Source organism: Ambystoma mexicanum, chromosome 7p, assembly GCF_040938575.1.
Source record: "Ambystoma mexicanum isolate Mex_15411 chromosome 7p, UKY_AmexF1_1, whole genome shotgun sequence".
In the NCBI taxonomy this organism is placed as follows: domain Eukaryota; kingdom Metazoa; phylum Chordata; class Amphibia; order Caudata; family Ambystomatidae; genus Ambystoma; species Ambystoma mexicanum.
In genome coordinates, this window is record NC_090939.1 from 936,044,244 (window position 1) to 936,065,601 (window position 21,358).

Consider the following 21,358-nt stretch of genomic DNA (forward strand, 5'->3'; position numbering starts at 1 on the left):
GCGGTGGGTGTTTCTATCATGCTGACAATGTCGTTGTGTATCATGTGCACAATGTTGGTGATGGTGTCCCGGTCCAGTCGGTACAGGGTGTGGATCTGCTCTGCGGTGAGGTTGAATGGACTGGCTCTGATGAGTGGGATTGGGGGCTGCCTGCGTGGTGCCACTGGCTGTGCTGGTGGGGCTTGCTGGCCCTGCCTTGCCCTCCTTCTCCTCCTGCGTCTCCTCTGTACAGCCTGTTGTTGTTGTTGTTGTTGTTGTTGCAGTTGTAGCACTCGCATTGCTATCAGGTCCTCCAGCCCCAACATTGCTAGTCCTATTGGTATCATTGTGGAGTGTGACTGGGGCTGGTAGGGGTGGGGTGTGCTCTTTTTGCACTGGGAGAGTCTGTATTGCCTCCACCTGTGCTGATTCTGTGCACCTGTGGCAGCTGGGAACACTGCACATGGCCATTTACGGTTGGTTCGCGATGGCGGAATTAGCGCCATGGCGGTAAGGTACTTTACGGCCTTGGCGATGGCGTTAGGGGCATGTCCGCTTGGTTTGTGATCTGCGTAGCTTTGCACCATGCCGGTATTTACGGCATGGTGGGTCGCGCGCGCGCGACCTTGGTGCTGTTAGCGGCACCGTAAACTACGATGTCGCTAATTGCACTTTCGCGGGTCATAATCGGACCTAGCGGAAAACGATGCCGGTATTCATTTACCGGCATCGTTTTCCGCTTACCGCCTGGGTCGTAATGAGGGCCAAGGACTATGCTCACTGGCGTATGAATCATGTTATCTCAACCAATGAAACAATAGTGCAGCATATGAATCCTACATGACTCCTATATGGCAGAAGGGTTGAGCAGCATCCAGGAGGCACTTGTAACTGAACGCGAGAGAGGCTATATGCGTAGTTGATGTTCAGCCGTCTGTTACATGTTGGAATTCTTGGTAGTCAAATTACAAAACACAGTGGTAACAAGTGCCATTACAGAGTTGTTAAATATTTGTAAATGTCCACTTACCAAACAACCACCCCCTTAGAATGACCATGACTTCTAGCAGGCGGCTGCTTTGTCTTATGATGTCCTCGCGGATTGCTCCTGTAAAATATGCATTGACATGGGTGATATCAGTTGTGCAGTGCATGTCATTAATTCACCACTGTTTTGATTGCTCACCAAAGATCTAATTCCCGTCTCTCGGGGGCACAACTCTAATATGAATTCTGTGAATCTCTCCAACAACATTGCACTGACCACCTGTTGCAATGTACCAGAAGAAAAGAGCTTGGGACATACCACATGCCTGTTTTACTGGGCCTTGGGGAGTAGTGTGAGTAACTTCAACAATGGGGTATGACCGTGCAAATTGTGCTATCAGGCTCCTAGTAATCCTGCATCAGATCTAAAGGAAACATGAGCTGCTACCATCAAGTCAGTATGCAGTGAGCACATACTCTTAATGCATGTCCAAGATGGATGCTTTCGGTGTACTTGCTGCTACCGTGGCCTAAGCTGCACAGTAACACGTACTGTATTCACAATTGATTCCCAACCTTTACCACATCTCTCTGTTGCAGTGCATGCATATGTGGAAATATGTGTTTTATTTTTTATTTATTGGGTATTTATAATGCGCCTATACACAATGTGTTTTGAGGCATCAATACAACAAGTGGGGGGGGGGCAGGGATATAAAATACAAAAACCGTCCTGCTATTCGGAACGTGCAGGTGCAGTACCAAGAAGTGCGGGGAAGAAATGAGGGGGCAAATGCCAGTCAGAGCAGAGGAACCCGTGGATTAACCGAGTTCCAGGGGAGGCAAGTGGACAGAGCCAAGGGAAAGCAGAGAGAGCAGGGGAAAGAAGGGCAACATGCTAAGTGTGCTACGTGTGAGGAACGGGACATAAAGGACTCAATGGTAAAAGCCCAGCCAGGCAAGTGCAGGTGGAGGGATCCCGGAAGAGCAAGTGCAATTTGAGGTGGGGTTATCAGGGGAGAACAAGTGCAGGGGTAGACTGGACGAAGAGGGCAAGGTGCCCTGTAATCTGAAGGGGTGAGCGAAGGAGGAAGAGAAACGGAGGGTCTTGAGAAGCTTCCGGAACTTAAGGAGATCTGGCGGTCTTAAGTGAATTGACCTTTTAAAAAGGGTTGAATAGAAAACGAATTGATTTAGAAACACCACTCCCTGACCGCAAGTAGCGGTCTTTCCAAATCGAACTGTCATACTTGTCAGACCCCTGCTGCACCTGAGTGCGCACAGGGGCTGACAGGATTACAAAGATGCTGAAGAGCCGTCGCGGGAGTGGAAGGTAAGTGTATGTCTGTGTGTGTGTGGGTGAGTGTGCGTGTATGTACTGAGTGTGTATTGTGATGGGAAGGGGGTGGTGGTTGCGTTAAAAGAGGGTTTCTGGCAAGTTAAACCACCCGATTTAGTAAACAACCTGCGGGAGAGGGTGGAGTGTGGTGGGGTTCACCTTGTCGGGGATTGAGGGGTCAGTGGGTGCCACAGAAAGTGATATTGCTGCATTTAAAAGTTGAAACAAAAATGGGCAAAATAAATCAGTCTTTTTTGTGTTCGGTTTTTGACATGCAGTAATATCACATAGAACGGATCCGGCTCAAGTCTGAGTGCGGTAGGGGGGCTATTCCAAAGCAAGACCAAGCAGAAGAGAGAGAAGTACCCCTCCACTCTCTGCTTGGCAAAATGTCTGATCTGCATAGATTTGGACCTAGAAGACCCCAGAGCTTTAGCAGGGAGGTGTTTAGTGAGAGGTAGTTGGATTTAGTGATGTCCAAGGCCCTAGAAAGCCTTGTGGATGATGCAGAGGGTCTTGAATTTGATCCTCGCAGCAACCGGGAGCAAGTGGACAGATATTAGGGCTGGAGAGATTCGAACCATGGGCTTGAGGCCAAGGATAAGTCTTGCAGTCCATAATTCTTAAGGACGCCGAGGAGATAAACTCCTTCAAAATAACCTCACCTTTCCAGGAGTAAGAACAACTCCTAAGTCAATAACTGGGCACGTTGGCTGTGTCTCCAGGGAGGAAACATGCAGTCGCTTTCACTGTAATAATGGTTCAAAAAATGAAGGCTATGTGTATTTATGAGCAATGTCTACTTTTTTTAGAACCACTGGAAAAAATTAATTTGATCTGAAATGCCATCACTGCCACAATTCTGAGTACCGCATCACTAACGCTTGCAGCTAAATTCCCACAAAACCTCACATATTTAGAAAAGTGTTGCTAATTAAGAAGATGCGGGTTTGTTTGTTTGCTCTCTGCGTTGTGCAGCATAGTAACAAAAATTGGGGCTCATTTTAGAATTCTCCTTAAATACACTGCATGGACCTGTTATGTTTACACTTTGGCATACGTAGGTCTGTGCCATGTCATTTTCCTCATTTGCATGGCGGAGTGCAAAAGGGGAGTGTAAAAAGGTGACCTACACACTTGGACGCCACCCTTTTGTACCGTGAAAATTGAGTAAACGCTGCCTGCTATGTACATATGGCAGATGTGGTTTACAATGGATTCCTATGAAGACTGCCTGTATTTTGCTGTTGCAAAGTGCTGGCAGATTCCATAGGAATCCCATAATTTGCACCGGCATGAACATTTCATGCTGGCGTAAATGTTAGAGTATTTGCATGTCAAAAAATGCAGTCAACTGGCAACCTCAATCAAATGTCCCCGACTTGAACAATTGTGTCAGTTTCAGTATTTCATAACTGGTCATTACCGAAAGTGGCTTTCAATTGAAACAAATGGTACTTTTGATTTTATAATGACAGTCTCCTTTACCACCTAGAATCTGTCAACAACCGCAAGATTCAGAAATGTATTGCGTTCTGACACGTATCTGCAATGCTTTAAGTAGGGTAAGAAATGGAGGCTGGCCTCGTTTGGGGCAAGACTTGCCTGATGGGCATGGTCTAAGACTTGATAGGTGTGCCCTATTTCTCCAGTGAACTTTAGGGACATATTTTGTATGTATGGTAACCCATTAACATCACTAATCGCCTTGCATTGTAAATGGTCTGTTTGCTGATGCTGTTGGAAGGATAAGATCTCAGAGGGGGCAGTGGTCGAAGTGTACGTGAAGAAGTAGTGGAACTATGTTACCTACTGGCCTGCACCGCTCCACACAGACCCCATCGCTGCGCCCCCTCCCATGCACAATAAAAACCCCAAAAAACATGTGCCTGCCCTTTAAGGAGACGTCCAGTGCAGTGCACTGAAAGTGCAAGTTTCAACTTCTTCCTACACTTTTATTTTAAAACGAAACCGTTCCGGAACGTTTTCTTTTTAAAATAAAAGTATAGGAACGGTAAAACTTAATTGAAATAAGTGTAGGAGCATCGCTCCCGACCGCTCCCGCCCACTTCGACCACTGAGAGGGGGGCCCTCTGCAGCCCCAGGCTGTTTGACTCAAGTGAGAAAGCCAGAGCAGGGGGACCCCTTCCCTTGTCCAAGTGTTATATCTTCTTCTGATTCATAGGTGGGGAATAAAGAGTAGCAAACATTATTATTGTGCATATATATAGCGTCTCAGACACCTCACAGCTCGATCTATGTGATGTTACCGAATTGAAATTTCAGGGAATTCATTTTTACCAAACCTTTTAAAATGTGGGCAGTGTCCCACTTAGACCCCCTGTTTCCCTGTGCTTCTAACCCCTCCTCAACCCCCTCCCGACCCCTTTTTACCACTTTACCCCACCCTCATATATGTTTTAATGACAAATTTGATATTTTTTCGGTATTGCCATTTCGGTAAAAAAAGTTATTCTCAGTTTTCTATTCGGTAACATCACTGGATATCTTCTTCTTCTTCTTAATTATCGGGTGCGTGGGCGGACCCACGCAGGTGCTTCTCCATCCTAAAGGATGATGTGCACCAGACCCACCAATTAATACTTGTCTCACATAAACTCACAACTCCTTCCACCGCCCCGTCTGCCTCACAAAATCCAACATCACACTCTTCCTCCTCCTGCCTCTAACCCCGTCACCTCCTAGCAAAGCCTTCCCACTCAGCTCAGCCACACCCAGCGCAGATAACCGAACCCTCATCAATTCTCTCTCCTCAACATGTCTCTCACATCTAAGCAGAAAATGTCCCACAGTCTCAGGCACCCCACAGACCGCACAATCCCTCGTCTCACGCTTCCCCACTCGATACAGACAGTCATTCAGCCCCACATGCCCTATCCTCATTCGATTCAGCATCACCTCCTTTCCCCTCCTCCATTCCAGACTGCCCGCATCCATCTTCACCGACACTTTCCCACGAACACCAAACATCCACCTGCCCTTAACCCCACTCACCCACCTCTCCTGCCACTCATCCATGACCCGTCTCACCACCACAGCCTTCCCCTCATCCACACTCAAAGGCAGCCTCACATCAACCGCTCCCCTTCTCATACCCTCACCCGCTGCCAGATCCACCAACTCATTACCCAAAATGCCACTGTGACTGGGGACCCACGCCAACTCCAAATCCATTCCCCCACGCACACACCGATCAATCTTCCTCCTGATGTCCAAAATCACATCCTTCCTGTCGCCATCCCCTGCCACAATCGCCTGCAACCCACTCAATGAATCTGAAAACATCACCACCTTCTCTAACCCCAACTCGCACACCCTAACAATCGCCAATGCAATCGCCACCAACTCAGCCGTACAGATCGACACATCATTCGTCAATCGTCCCACTTTATACTTCCCAGTGCTTTCCAGATAATACGCCATACCCACTCTCCCAGACACAGGGTCTTTCGAACCATCCATGAACACCTTGCATCCTTCCTTTCCTGCCACATACGCCTGACCCAAAGCTTTGATCTCGCCCCGCAATCCTCTCTTCTTCGACACCATATTCGCCAACCCCAAACACACCTTTGGAGACCTCATCATCCACCTCGGCCATCTCTCCAAATATGTACCCGTCACAGTCATCAAATCGCCCACACCCCACTGCACTCCCTTCTCCCACATGTGAAACCCAAAAGTGCCCCCCTTCCTCCTCCACCGGTCCCTATAATAGTCAAACCTCCAATTATACTTCAAACATTCACGCACCGGATGAGCCACACTCTTCGCACTGCACTTCACCCACCATCTCATATACAACGCATCCCTCCTCAACCCCAACGGCATCTCCCCCACAAGCACCTGAACCGCATTCACTGGAGAGGACCTCATCACACCCGAACACACCCTCAATGCCCTCGCCTGTACCCTATCCAACCACAACTTCTGACTCGCCGTGAAACCCACTGACACTGGATATCCTCACAGATGTTTCAGGGCCCTGGGGTGACTGAACGTGAGCGGGAATCCTGAGTATTCAATGTAATATAATGAAATAGGCATTTATTTAGAGCTCATTACCATGGCAGTGGTCTCCCAGTGTAGGGGTGTTGTACGAGTGGATTGTGTGTATTGTGCCCACCAGGTACAACAAAGCAATGCATGTGCCCTGATGTTCCATGGGGTCCCTGGCAGCGCTACCGTTGTATGATTCTAAGCTGCAATGCATGTAGGAAGAAGGGAAAGCAGGCAATGTTGGTTGGCAATTGCCACTAAATATCTGACATTTCCAACTGAGGAACGGTTTACATTACAATCTCGATGGTTGTATCTTTTTTTTTAGCTTCATTGAAGAAGGTTGTATCTTAAATAGGTCCACAGGCTTCGTAAGCAGGTGGTCCATGTCCCAGGCCTTGCTACTGCTTCCTGAGCCAGCTGCTGCAGGAGAAATTCCGCAAAACAATCAAGCACAGCAAATGCAAGAGTAGAATCGTTTGGTCACGATCCACGTCCATTCGCAACCCCCAGCAACACTATTTCCTTTAAATACGTTTTGTGTCTCATTCCTGACAAAATAAAACAAGGCTTTTTCAGTTTAATTGAAACAACCTTCGTCGGAAATGTCCAAGTCCAGTCCTTGAGCGCCCAGTCCACTACATGTTTTCAGGATATACATACAAAATACACTTGAATGCAGTGAATCTAAAAGTGTATTACTATTAATCAATGTTTGTGCCGACGTAACACGCTGGACCCAGTCGTGACCTGGCTCTTCGTTGCCTGCCCCTGGTGTCGGGGAGCTACAGTGCCACTGCTGCGACGTTTCTTGCCGACCCAACCTCTTGGAACTCCATGGGCACATCGAGGACAGTTTTGTCTCCTGGTCCCATTGCGAGGATCAGAATGTTGTTTCCCATGACAGTGAGGCTGCTGCTGCCGCTCCTGCGCCTCTTCACAGGGGTGCAGCGATGCTGTTGGCTGTCACTGCTCTGACTGCCACAACATCGTGCAAACTGCAACTTTCGCTTCCGGCCCGCGTTCGTGAGAGGAATTAGCAGTTTGTTGATGCGTAGTGTACTTCTGAGTGTTCCGTTGTGCCTGGAACATGCTATTGCTATGGTGTTTTGTCGGACTAGAGGAAGCCTTTCCCCCATCTTTACAGAATTGAGAACGTGCCCCTTTGAAAAACTCGCCCCATAACGGAGTGTACAGCGGAGTGTACTGCTGAGTGTTCTATGTTCCCATGGCTCCAGTGACTTAGGTGACAGCGGGGACTCATTACACAAACACGGAAGTCTGCCCGTATCCAAGACAGCGTTCTACCCGAACCTGTGGGAAGCCATCATTCATTAACAAATCCTTGAAACTTCTGCACTGAGAAAGTCATAACACTAATCTAAAGACTCATCCACTCTGCAACTGCCTAAACTGGTTGCGCCTTCTTCTTGAGATTGAGACATTCGCTTGCTACGTGTTGTATCTCAAAAAACCCTCCTATACATTTATACTGCAGTCTTTCATCCACTGACTTTATTCAGCCGCCGTTTTGATAGGGGCATTCTACTGTGGCGCTGCCTCATTAGCCACTGTGGCAGCAGCATTTGTTAATGGTTTTTGGGCTAGTTTGGGGAGTGACAGTGGTTGTGGGTAAAATTCTTTTGAACCGCCTCCCCCCAGCTTTATTGCAAAACGTACAGATTGTTTGTGCCCCGCAGGCCCCGTGAGGGTCAGTACACGTGGTGACTGCTGACCCATTGCTTCTGAGTTGTTGTGGATGCTCTGATAAAAGACATGTGTGGTAGTTACTGTTTCCTGCTACCCATGGGTCTCGAGCAGGGCAGCAAATGACTGTCGATTTGATATCTTTGAGCCGCTGTAACTGTTCAATTAAATGGACATATTTGACACTTATTGATCACTCGTATTTTGTGAGTCTTGTACAAAGCTGACCACTGGTGGGTTAAGTGGCACAAGCGGTCTCTTGGTTTAGTGGATTGGCGCATGGTGAATTTTTTCCCACCCTCTTATAAGAATTCCATTAGAGGACTGCTTTCTCACCACTAAAGCAGCTCAAAATGCCTCGTAAATCCACATTGCGGGGCTACAAACAATAAACGTAATCTGAGGAAGGGAGCTGTTAAAGAAGGATTAGCTCATGCCATTTCACACATTCCACCAGCTCAGGTGGCTATCACTGCTTTTTTTAATTCAAAACTGCCTCCCACTCCACGCCACTCTTCTGTTTCTATTTAAGAGGAATCAGAGCACTCGTTATCTGAGGCCATAGACAATAATAACTTGCTACTAAAATTTGTAGTTCATCTGAAAAGAGCATCATTGGGTGGCGAACAATTTTTTAATAGGTGGGCTTCTTCTGATGATTCAACTACAGCCAATTTATCTGCTTCTCCCAATATGGCCACATTTGTTTCACACTCAGATTCCGCAGAAGATTCAATTAGCATTGGAGATAGTAGTCTTCTTGAAGATTTAACGGAGGCACAACCTAGAGTACCAGCTCAACCTCAATAAACTGAATGCGATGATAGCTGCTCAATCAAACACACTTGTGACTCTTCTTGAAGAACAACGTGCTGGCAAAGAAATAATGCTGCAAAAGATTGATCTTTTTTCTATATTTACAAAAAAAGTCTCAGAAACTATTGAGGACCAAAATACAGCTAAGAATATTCCTGTAATGGCCTCTGAAGAAGTAAGAGCGAATTGTGAATGTCCGATCAAAGCAACTAAAAACAGTGGAAGTAATGATATCGACAAGTAATCGCCATTGAGGTGAAACAGGAAAGCTAAAACACTTGGTTGGGATTTCAAAGAAGTTAAAATTTCTCCCCCCACGGAGTTGAGAAATGTGATGAAAAACAAGCAGTCTTTAACAGAACCCCAGCCTCTTATTGATCTCACCACAGGAAAAGCAAACGCAGAAAAGATGAAACGATCTGCTATCTCAAATATCGAAGAAGTTTCCAGCCCTAAGACCTTTCTGCAATAAAATGTGATTCTGATGGCATCATGAGTACGCCCTCTTACACGGTCCTTTAACACCATTTAAAGGTAAATCACAGCAAAAGAAATTATTTGCAAAAATGGAAAATAGTAGAGGAAGACACAAATCTGATGGAAAGAAGAGTAGCTGATACTGGAATTGAGACTATTAAAGTAAAGTCGACACTCACATTTGATCACGGCCTCCTACTTCGGTTATACTTCCCGAAGCATTAAAAGATAGAAACACCTGGATCATTCGCGAGGAAATGTCTCCTAAGGTCTCTAGTCCCTTCCTAAACAGATCTACCCTTCTCTCCATTTTTAAGCAAATAAATTATTTGGAAATTATTCAGTCCTGAAACATTTTAAAAATTGAGCTGGCGCATTGGAATAGTACCACTAACTGGGCATTGGTGGAGTGCGCCTCTCCTCTAACGGTGACTCGGTTGAAAACCCACGCAGACTCACTCTTTGAAATTGGGTTCTCACTTATCGCCTGCAGAAAGGTCAAAAGCCCTGCTCATTCTTCAACAGACTATCAAACACACTCCACTAGACAATCTGTAGTTAAAAATTCAGAGTGTCACGCTCTTCGTGCTTTACAGACTGAAAGACTTAAGCCGATGGACAGCATGCAGTGAAGGGATTTGTGGATGCCGGTGTCTTCATATCGTGGGGCCAATGGACCAGAACCCTAACTGGCTTGAAATTCATATACTGGAACACGCTGGGCTATCACTCCTTTTTAGATCATCCTGAGGGTCAAAAGCTGTTTGAAACTACAGGCGTATTCTTAATTCAAGAAACTTGGTGTACAAAGACTTTATGCATAGATGGTTTTCACACTCTATGTCTAACCGCGACCCCATCTAAGAAAGGGTGTGCTAGTGGCGGGCTGGTCATTGGGGCCAAGGCACATTTATGTATAACACCCTTTATTCAACTGCAAAAAACCACAAATGTTTTAATGGGTGTATTATGTCTTAGTCCTGACTCTGCAGCTGAAATGTCTATCTTAATTATTAACATTTACAACCCTTCGGGCGGTCTGCTCACAAAACACAATCAAAATGTGACATGCAACGCCAATATTCAATGGCATGAGCAATCACCAACAGGTTTTTTCAGTTGGAAGGTGATTTTAACAATAGAGATTTACATTTAGGAACTGACATTGCAGTCACTCTTCTTCGCTTGAAATAATTGATTTGAATTTTGTAATCTCTCCTCAAATTAGCTATAATCCGTCCCTTTATACATGGTCAAATGATATTTTTAAATCATATATTGATTATGTACTATGCAGCTCGACTTTGCAATTGCACTTTAATAATTTTACTATCATTCACAACAGATTAAATGACCATGGAATATTGTGTTGGTATATGAAAATCACAAGCCAATCGTCAAAGATCCTTGGTACTGCTACCTCCTCCTCGAATTTCCAGGGCAATCGTCTTCGCTGGTCTGAGGAAAACATCAGGTTTACAAACACAATGCTTTCCCTGGAATTATCCGATCTGATTGCACTATTTGTAAGGTCTGGTCGGAACCTCGGTCTAATGGTCTCGACCATAGTATCATTTTTATCAAATAGATGTAGACCAAGACAAAACAACATGGTAAAAAAAATTAGCTCACTTCGATCACGCCATAGCTGAGTGAAAGAAGTCACTTCATAAGGAGCCTTAGGATAGACCAATTTTGGTCTAAATTGATAGCTGCTCAGTCCGTAGTAATAACTTCAGCTGCACACGAAATTAGAATTAGGGTCACTAGCACTTAGGGAAAAATGAGATTGTTTTTAGCTTTATCTATGGGGTTCGGATATATTATTCATTGTTTTAACTGAATTGAAGATATTTATTATATGTGTAGATTATTTGTCTGCATTTCAAGTGACTGTTTTGAACTGTCATTTTAAATTGTCTTTGTCCTTTCACCTTCTTTTTTAAATTCTGCTTGTAATATGCTTAAAGTTTACATGAAATTAAACAATAATGCATTTCAATAAAAAACATTTTTTTAAAGTTTGTCCATGCTTTGGGTGGCACTTCTGTCGGTCAGGTGTTTTTTGTCATGGTGCGACGGGATAATTGTTGTGGGAACGGTGGCGGGGAGCCCGGTAGCCCCCTGGAATACGTTTCCTCTAGCATTTGCGGTGACAGGTCCTAGTGTTGCATGGGACCTATGCCTCTGTGTCTTTTTTAGCATTTACTCGAAATAAGCAGACTTAATTATATCCAGAATATGGCCTGAAAACTGAATAAACTTCACAGTTCAGAAATTGACACAGCAGAGTGTATACCAGAGGTGTCAGCACCATTTTCCATTGTTTACCGAATGTAGAGTAAAATTCTGAGTTTGGAGTACAATACTGTAAACTGAGCAGAATAAGAACACGGTCATACTACGTCCTCAAACATCAGAATCCAGGAGCAAACCAGAGGTCCTAAACTGGCACAATGCTCTGTGCACATTAACAAATGAAAAACCTGAAGGCGCTAATATGTCATGTTTGAAAACAACACATGGGGAGCGGTTTCTCCTTGTGATAATACTATGTCTCACAGCTTATCTATCACAATTCAACACAAACTAATTCCTAAAGGAGTAGCCGTGACATGAAGCAGAAACTCGTGCAATCAGGTAACAGGGAAACGACACCAGGACGAACGTGTTCTTCCTTAATACTGAGGAAGGGGCGAAGGTAACAGGATTCCTTCCACATCAAAGATGGCGCCCAGGGAAAATCAGTAACACATGTTGGTACAGCAACCTTGAATTCACATGTGAATTACCATTAGCCTGTGTGACATGGTCTGTGAAACCATATGTATGCTGATGACTGTCAGATGTATACCTCTCCCTCCCAAACCCCAGGCTGCCCATTCCCTGATTGTCTGATTATTGTAATGGGTGTTCGTGTAGCATACATACTTGTAATGGGATACATATAACAGATAACACATGTTATTGAGGTGGCAATAGCGGCCTGTAGTTATAGTTAGGGTTGTTGGCACATAAGAAGAGTGAATGATTGTGCAAGTCTCTGTCTTGGTTTAGAAATAAATGTTTCCGGGAAAGAAGGGGGTTGGGGGAGGGGGCAAAAATTGCATCTCGCATTCGGACTCTCATAGTTACTGTTGCTCTCAGCTACAGCAAAAACGCTGGACAGATCGATACCGAACTTGGAAGATTGCTTACAATTTGCTCAGACATAACATAACATTTTTTGTTCTGTGAAAATCCTCCAAGTATTTTTATACAAATCTAAAATTGGACATATGTGTGTATCTTAGTTTCTGAAAATCTCCTGAACCCAAAATTGAACTCGTGCTGATGGCGGATGTGGGGGTGGGGGCAGGGGGAGTGGGTGGGGGGCAGAGGGGTTGTGGGACACTCCCTGCCAGGTTCCCAGTTCCATGCGTCACACCTCTGCCAGGTCTGGTTTTTGCTTCCCATTGCATGCTGGAAATTGTAGTTATGTTGTCCCATTGTAAGGGTGGTTCTACAAGTCCCAGCATGCAGTGCGAAAAAAGCAGGACTGGCTCAAAGATTCCGAATGGAACAGGGAAGCTTGGCAGCTGTCAGAGGGGGGAAGGGGCGGCGACTAGCCTGACATTTTCAACCTTGCCTCAATCTTTTGTCCGTAGACTCAGATGTGATCTACTAACCTCCGGGTTAAGCCCACGCTGTGGCACATCATACTGGCGGAAATTGGTTTTCAGTCCTAGGCCATTACCAACCACTACAGCCAACCCAGACAAGGAATATGCCATTCCTCAACATAATGCCTGTGCTTCTAAGGGCCTCAATTTGACAAGGGAAATGGCCTGAATAAAGGACGCAAGCCGTTTCTTCCAGCAAAAATAAATAAAGTAAGAATCAGCATGGCCCGCATGGAAATGACAAAGGGGTATTGGAAAGTCCCTTCATTATTTTAATGGGTGGCCATCAGAGGGCTTTGGAAATTCAGTGCTTAAGCAAAAAAGTGACAGGCACGTGATTGCATTTCAAGGAAGGAAGAGTTGGTGAAAAGCCAGGGCCTCATTACACGGTAGGCGGTGAGCCATGGCGCTTTTAGCGCCATGGCTCATGCCGGTAAAATACCGGCACCGCCTTGGCGGAAAGGGGATTTACCGCCCCATTCCAAGGTTGGAGGGGCGGTAAATCCCCTTTCCGCCATTGCCCTTCCCCATTCCCATTTCTGCCCCATAGGGCTCTATGGGACTGGGGAAGGCGCTAATTACGGCACCGCAATTTTGCGGTGCCGTAATTAGCTCCGAGGTCCCTTAGCGGGTTGGATTTTAACGCCTGCAAGAAGCAGGCGTTAAATCCTCCAACCCGCAAAGGGACCTCGTAGTACGGCGGTAAGGGTTAACGGTCACCGTTGCCATTAACGGTGACCGTTAACCCTTACCGCCGTCCGTGTAATGAGGCCCAATATCTTTGAGCACGGAGGAAAGGAGGAAAGTTCTTTTAAAATGGCAGCTAGTCAGGGGAGGCACTGGCAGCTTCAATGAAAGGTAGACCAGAGACATTGCAAAGGGGTGTGGGGTGATATATCCCTGGGTCTTTTGGTTGTAACTCTGGATAGAAGCTCAGGGGCTACAAAAAAAAGGCTAGCTAGCCCCGAGTCCCAACAGTCACGACATTAGCGTAGCCGCAGATCTTTTCCAGGCCTAGCAACACCCCTGAGGCAGATTCTCACCAGTGAGTATTGTACTGTTTTTGTATACAGATGCTGCTGGCTTCCATGTTTTATAAATTAACAAATGCATCGAATATCAGAGCTTCCATCTAAGTCTGCTAGACATTTTCTATTCCTAAAGGTTCTCTCTAGTGAGCTTTCTGGAAGCTTTCCAGGTTGCACTGAATATGTTTTGTATAGTGGAACAGTCTCTGTTGAGTTTCCATTCTTTTCTTGAATTCATGATTTCATTTATTTTATTACACCCGAATGAGGTTCCATACAAGTCTATAAAAACCTAACGATGTCTGTGGAAATACATTGAAAGCACGTGCTTTACCACTAGATAGAAGCATTTTTGAAAGCATACATGGAGACATTGCAGGATGATCAATTTAGGCCATTGAGTACACAGAGCACTGGTGAGTGGTGCTGGGGGTTGAAGCAGGCCTACAGAGAGACACCAGCAGACTCAGAGACAGCAGGGAGACCAACCAGGCAGAAAGAAGCTGTGGGATGGAGCACACCAACCGAGGTGACACGGATAGATGGCGCAGGATTGGCTAGTTTAGCATGCCTTGCACCACGGGATAAATAGATTGCACTATGTAATCTATAAGACTTGTTTGACTTTATATGACAGAGGTTCACTAATTGTAAAATCAAATTGTTTATGTTAAACTTGATGATGAAGTATGTAGTAATGGTACATTTCTGCCTTCATCGCAGCCTCTGCAGATGGGTGTACGTGATTGTTACGTAAACGAAAATGTCAAATTTGAAAATGACGAATTAAAGATGGCTGTTACGAAATAATCACGCACTTCACCCCACGTCCGCTATCCCTCAGCCTCCACCCCCTGCCATCCATACTTACCTCTGCAGCCGACTTACCTGCTGCTCCTCTGCACGGCTCTATCCTTGCGACGCGAGTGCTGGCTCCCCATTGAGAGGCGGACCCTCCGCGGCAGGGTGCTATTTTTTTTTCTAAAACTTTATATGTCCCCCACATTCCTTTTTTATGGAAGCAAGGGGAAACCCCTGCCACCCATTATTGTCGAGTAAGCAGAGCGGGGGACACCTCGGCAACTCCTGCTCCCCTTAACTAAAATTTTTGTTTTCATTTTTTTGTTCAATGCCAAATTTGGCATTTTCTGCCACTCGATTTGTTTTTCTGTTTTTTTGTTTAATTCCCTGCAGACATAACTCTTACCTACTAATAATTGTGAACGTGTATTTTGTCACGGTTTATTACACGGCACACGCAAGCCAGGGAACTCCTTCCCCTGAAATGAATGTGGCGCACAATAAAAAGCTTTTTTATTTTTTAGTATACTACGGATTCTTTTTCAGTAGGCCTCCAACCGTACGCGCCCAACATCCACAATCCACAAACACCCTGTGTCACAATGGATTAGGAACCAGGCCGGTGAGTATCAATGAAATATGTATTACTTTATTATTTAATGTCAAAGGATGATCAACCAATTACAACAGCCAATAATGCTGTGGCAACACAAATACAAGTCAGGCGGTAAGGGGTTAACGGCGCCGGTAAAGGTGCCGGCGCCGTCAACCCCGCACTGCCTGATTACAAGGTCCCCTCGCGGGACCCGCTCTGCACATCTGGATTTACCAGACGTGCAGAGCGGGTCCCGCGAGGGGAAGAGGGAGCAAACAGGCTGCTCGTAATCGGGCCGTTGTTTGCTCCCTCTCCCATTCCCATTCAGCCCTATGGGGGCTGAAATGGGAATGGGGAAGGCCCGTATCCGGGTTCCCAGAGGGAGGAATTACCGGGCCCTCCGAACTCGGAATGGCCCGGTAATTCCTCATTCTGGGAACCCGGACCCGATTTTGGCGGCAGCCATGCCGCCAAAATCATAATGAGGCCCAAAGTCTTCTAGAAGGCAACCAGGTTAAGATATATTGGGCCTCATTACAAGTATGGCAGTAAGGCAACAACGGCGCCGGTATCGCTACCGGCACCGTTGCTACCGTACCGCCATACTGGGAGTTCTGTTCGCGGGTGCCCTTGCAGCCACCAGGTCTGACCTGGTGGCCATACTGGCACTCGCAAGCAGAACATGATGGTCGCACCGGTACCGGTGCTACCACCCTCCCCTTCCCGTTGAGCCCTATGGGTCTCAATAGGAATGGGGATGCACCGGGCCCAGCACCCGTGAAAGGGCAATTACCGGGTCCGGCTGGGCCGGAATAGCCCGGTAATTGCCCATTCGTGGGTGCCGGACCTGGATGCGAGTTTAGAGGTAGCCTTGCCGGTAAAACCGACAAGGCTACCTCCAACCTCATAATGAGGCCCACTGTGACACTACTTCCTTTTTTAATGACAAAGCAAGACTAAAACAATTCAACTCAAAATGATTGCCTGAAGTTTAAGCACTCCCCCTGCGACACTGATATCCCCAAACATCAATTGGACTTGATTCCATTGAATGGAAAGCAGTGGCAGGGAGTAAGAAAAGAGGGGACTAATCGGTTTTGGTGTGGTGCCCACAGAAACAATATGGGGAGGCAGCAAAGCAGGAGAAAATCCGTTTTTGGAGCACCAATGGAAGAATGTTTTTTTTTAATGATTTCACACAACTGCTAGGGGAAGGAGATGAAAACACAGGGAATTTGCTTGCTTATGTTTAGAATGACAAGCAGAGCTTTTAGGGAATACTCATCAGCACACAAGGAGAACATTGATTTTTGGAATATACCACACATGTGCAATGAAAAGGGAATGCAAATGAAAAATCATTTTGACCACACAATCGGAAAAGAGGAACAGAAAAGGCAAATCGGTTTTTGGGATGTTAAGCTTAATTTCAACAGAAAAGAAAATGCAAATGGGATTTGTTTTCTACTGAGGCTGTAAATGACAGGTAGGTTCTGGGAAAGAGGGTAGCCCACACTAGGCAAATCGGTTTAGGGTTTGGATAGCAAATTCAAAGAGGAATGCCAGTGGCAAATGGAAATTCGTTTATCAGGCCACAAATTAAACACAGGGACACACTTGTTTTCCCAGATCACAATGGGATTACTCCTTTTGGGCAACACTTTATAACTATAACAATTAACAAAAACACTGGGAATTAATTGATTTACTTCACATACAAAAATACTAAGGATTTGCACAGGCAAATGAGGGCGTTTTTCAATGGGGATATGCTAACATACACCAGCACACAAGAGATTCTTTTTAATTTTAATTTTTAATTTGTTTTGGTTTATTTAAACCTTTACAAAAAAAGAACCTTTCATATAAAAAATGTGCACAATCAAGTACACAAGAATTCACAAATTCGATTATAGACAAACACATATTTCTAAAAACAGATAGATCTTTTTCTAATAAGATTGTATAAAAAAAACTCAGCATAAAATACTATTAGATTTGAAATTAGGCACTATACACATAAAATAAAAAATAAACCCCCTCCATTTAATGGCAGCAAAATTTTCAACAGAAAGAACATCATCACGATAAATCACATACATTTTTTTAAAAAGCTAGCACTCTTCTTTTTGGTACCATTGAGTTACCATGCAGCATTTGTAACCGCAGTTGTTCTCTGTAGATTTAGTTAGCACTAATCACAAACTGTGAAAAACAGAGTAATCTTTGAGCACTCAGATTAGGACAAACAAGTGATAAATGCACTAGCGTCTCTTCATCACCAGTTTGAAAGCAAAACCAACAACATTTACAACTACCCAAAGTTGGATGTCTAATATTTATAATCTCCTGTGTTCTCAAAACATTAAAACAAAAATGCATAAAACTGTTTCTAACAGATCTACTTGGGTATTTTGTTTATATAGGACTCTGGGTCCAGATTCCATTTCCAAAAAGAAACTGTTTGAGCATATAGTTTGGAATTTAGAGTCACTGCATTATTTTCTCACCAATCGTAGGCTTTAATAATCCTCTTGACCTAATATGGATTCTGAATCAGAGTTTGAATGGATACACCTACATTTTGCAAAATATTTCAGCTTCCCTTCTAATTTAAATCATGAAGACCTCCTGAGAATTCTCACCTAGAATGGAGTACAGAATAGCACTTTCTGCTGTGATATATTTCTGCAGTCGAGATAATCTTCTCCGTTGCGAACAGCTTTTCAACAACTGTAACCCTAATTCATAACGGATTAATTCCATGGGGACACCCTTAGGGATATAAAATAGAACACCCCTCCACACAATTACCTCCACTACCTTTAGGTATTAAATTTGAGCCGGTTGAAAAAATTCCATTCCGTATACAAGACGTGGCATAATCTTCATACAATACAACTCTCTACAAGGTATCAGAGAATATTTCCCAAATTTCCATTCTGTTAGGCGCATTTGCCTTAGGGCAGCTATGGCCTTCACCTATAAGCAATCTATAGAGAACATCTTGGAGTTTAAACTTGACAGGGAATAACCCAAGTAATGGAGTACATTTTGACTTTTTAAAAATGTACCCTCACATAGCCACCCACATTTTCTTTTGATTCTTGGTGTCCCTAACAAAACGAAAAAATCACAGTTTTTAGTGGATTCATCTTTAGTTTGAGCTCTGTTATAAAGTTCCCAAAAGATGGTATTAATTGCTGCAACCTTATTCTTGTTGAATCCAACAGAAGGAAATAATCTGCATAGTCTATCCATTTCACGTTTGACGAGCCAATTTTGGGACTTACCATTCCAGTTTGGTCTAGCGCTTTAACCGCCCCTGCAGCATATAATTTAAATGAGGTAGGCGCTAGCATACAGCCGTTTCTAAGACCGTTTAGGGTATCTCTGTCCTTGAACATTAGATCCTCGATGTTCAACCTTACCCTCATCTTAGTATTGGAGTACAAATAGATGATTAAATACAATAGGCCCTTTGCAATTCCCAGAGTTAGCAGCCTATGCCACAAAATAGTTTGGTCCACCATGTTGAATGCCATCGACAGATCCATAGAGGCAACAAATACAGGGGCAGCATCCTTGCTCCAAGCTTTCCTTTGTAAACATGTTAAAAGTAACCCACCACAGTCAGTACCCACATTTTTTCTAAATCCCTGTGTGCCTCCTATCCAGAATACTCTTCGCCTTAATCCACTCCTGTAAAGAGATTCTTCTATGGGAAGATGACTGAACTACACTGGCAAACAAAGGATTCTTCAGTGAGGAGGTGACTAAAATGCCCTGGAAATTGGGGTTTTCAATGGGGAATTTTCAATGCGGAAATATTGGATGCAATGCTACAAGAATGAAGTTCTTATGCAATTTAGGACTGGGGTTATTACTGTCATGATGCCTACCCCCGGGCATCCGGACCAGGCCCATCAGTCCCGGGAGCAGGCATCCAGATGCTTAGAAAAAGCCCAGCAGCCCCGGCTAGGGGCTCTCTGGGTACAGTCCTGGTGCCGTAGGCATCAGGCTCATAGAAGGGGTCAGTCCTGGCGCCATAGGCGCCAGGCTCATATGCTTACACTTACCTCATGCAGACCATGCTGCTGAGAATCCAAGCCAATGTGAAGCCTGAAGGGCACTACTTTACTTCAGGGACTATTTTCTTACTCGGGTGTGGTCTTGGGGGAACTTCTTACCTGGGACTACTTTGAAGGCTATTTAAACCACGCCCAAAGAGCAGCACACGTTTCGCATTATTCTGCATCCAGCAGGGTAAAGCTCACCGTGCCTGCAAGTCAGCATTCAGCCTTCTGCCACGCCCGCCTCGAGTCTGAAGCTCCTAGAGAAAAGGGGAAGAAGGAGGAAAGGTTAGAACAAGAACATTACTTCTATTCCTCACCTGATTCCGGATCCATCGCGCCTTCAAACAAGGAAAGAGACGTTAATTTGATACGCGTCGCATCGTCCGCTGCAGCACCGCGCTATTCTCACCAGCCTTCGCAGCACCTCCACGATCCGCCGCAGTCTCCATCACATCTTCGCCGAACTCCGGCACCTAAGGGGGACAAAAGAACAGCAAGGTGAGCCGAGAGAATAAACAAAGGCAATCTCTGTTACCACCATAGACTTACCTGATTTTACCGCCGGAGGCATTTTTCATCTCCATGGTCCGGCGCAGTCTCCATCTCATCTTCGCCGAACTCTGGAACCTAAGGGGAACAAAAGAACAGCAAGGTGAACCGAGAGAATAAACAAAGACAATCTCTTTTACCACCATAGACTTACCTGATATTACCGCCGGAGGCATTATTCATCAAGACGTCATAATTTCTCATGCCGCACCTGTAAAAGGAGCGAAAGCAACAGATTAAACACAGGTATCATTTACCGGACAGTGTTGGGTAATACAGACTCTTACCTGAACGCTACCAGCTGCCACGAGGCAATCTTCTCTTGGGCCAAGCTGCAAGACAAAAGGAATCGGACAAGAGTGAATATCAGACAGACATTTTGAACTCTTACGAACTATGTACTTACGGTTCTTCGCCAGGTACCTCAGAGTCAATATTGGTCTGGAACTCTCCCAATTCCTTCGGAACAGTGAAGTAACTGGTTATCTACGTGCCCCTGCATTACACGCAGGATGGAGAGCTCATCTTTTATAAACATAAGGTGAGACTATGAAAGGAGATATCGGAGGTGATTAGTGGGAAGAACAGTTGGGTGTTATCACTAAAATCCACGGGTGGCTAATTCCCTTTCTCCACTTTCAGGAGAATACTTCTACGGGTCAAGCAGACGAAATTAGGCGGGCCAGTCCAGTCTGTCATCTCTGCACTACGCGTCACGTTGGTGGTGACCGCAGCTGTCCAGTTCCGATCAATGCCCCTGTGGGAGCCAGGTGAGGGTAACAGAACGCAAAGCCTCCCTACAAATTCCCACCCGGGCGTTATGGAGATCTCTGAAACTGACCAACTGGCCCAATTATTAGGGGAACTTAGGGCTGAAGTACATTCCGCCCACCAAGAAACTAATGCCCTCAGGAGAGAACTGATTGTATCAAAGGAGTGCACTGATGACCTTGCTAGACAACTGCTGCAAAGCCAGGCTGGGCAAACACCCCTACCTGGACTCGGGGGAAACCCAACTCCTGTTTCATCAAGCAACCCTTGCATGTAATTCTACCAGGAACTATTCCTTTAGCTCCACCCGAACAATTTGCTGGGGACCCCAAAAGGTTTGCTGTGTTTATGAACCAATGCTGCCTGCACTTTTTATGCAGACCTGGAGCCTTTCCAAACGATCAAGCCAAAGTAGCCTTTGTACTATCATACATCAGTGGCAGCGCAGCTGATTGGTCAACTCCACTAGTCAACCAGGATGACCCACTTCTTCGGGATTTTCAGGGTTTTCAAATGAGCATGGAAAGACTATTGGCCCGACATTCACAGGG